The sequence below is a fragment of the Oxyura jamaicensis genome, chromosome 2 (genome assembly GCF_011077185.1).
Source record: "Oxyura jamaicensis isolate SHBP4307 breed ruddy duck chromosome 2, BPBGC_Ojam_1.0, whole genome shotgun sequence".
Taxonomy (NCBI): domain Eukaryota; kingdom Metazoa; phylum Chordata; class Aves; order Anseriformes; family Anatidae; genus Oxyura; species Oxyura jamaicensis.
In genome coordinates, this window is record NC_048894.1 from 48701572 (window position 1) to 48702300 (window position 729).

The window sequence follows — 729 nt, forward strand, 5'->3', positions numbered from 1 at the left end:
TGATGGATGCTAGAAGAGACATATACGTTACAATAGTGTGATATTGGAATTTCTGCTGGCTCCACACATTTCAGTCAGACTTGGGACTCAATAATGCTTAATAATTGATACATATGATAAAGACAATAAAATTCAAGATATTTTTTATAAACTATTTCTTATTATTTTTGTTACCATAAGAGATAAATGCAAACTTGATAGCTGTTAATAATTGTTCAGCCTAATCAATACTACTACATTTAAATACTTTAAAATATTGATGCAAGAGAAATAAGCTTTATTTTTCAGCTATATATCTCATAGTTTTGTAGACTGAAAAAACATGCAAACAGTATCTGCTTTACTGAATTCATGAGAATAATCATAGAATCATAGAATGCCTTGGGTTCAAAGGGACCTTAAAGGTCATCTAGTTCCAACCCGCTGCCACGGGCAGGGATGCTACCCACTAGATCAGGTTTCCTAGGGCCTCATCCAACCTGTTCTTGAACACATTACATAATGATGTAATACTTCCAAAAATAATATTAACTTCTAATTTTGTTTAGGGAGACTCCTGATAAATCCTCCTTTCTGTATCAGTGTTTTCCCTTATTTAAAAAAAGAAAATCTGAAAGCAGGCAAGAGGAGGTATTTTCATAGAACAGTATTAAATTATTGACAAGAGGAAAAAAGAATACCACAGGTGGAACACAGATATTCTATACAGTTTTATAGAAAAATATCAGA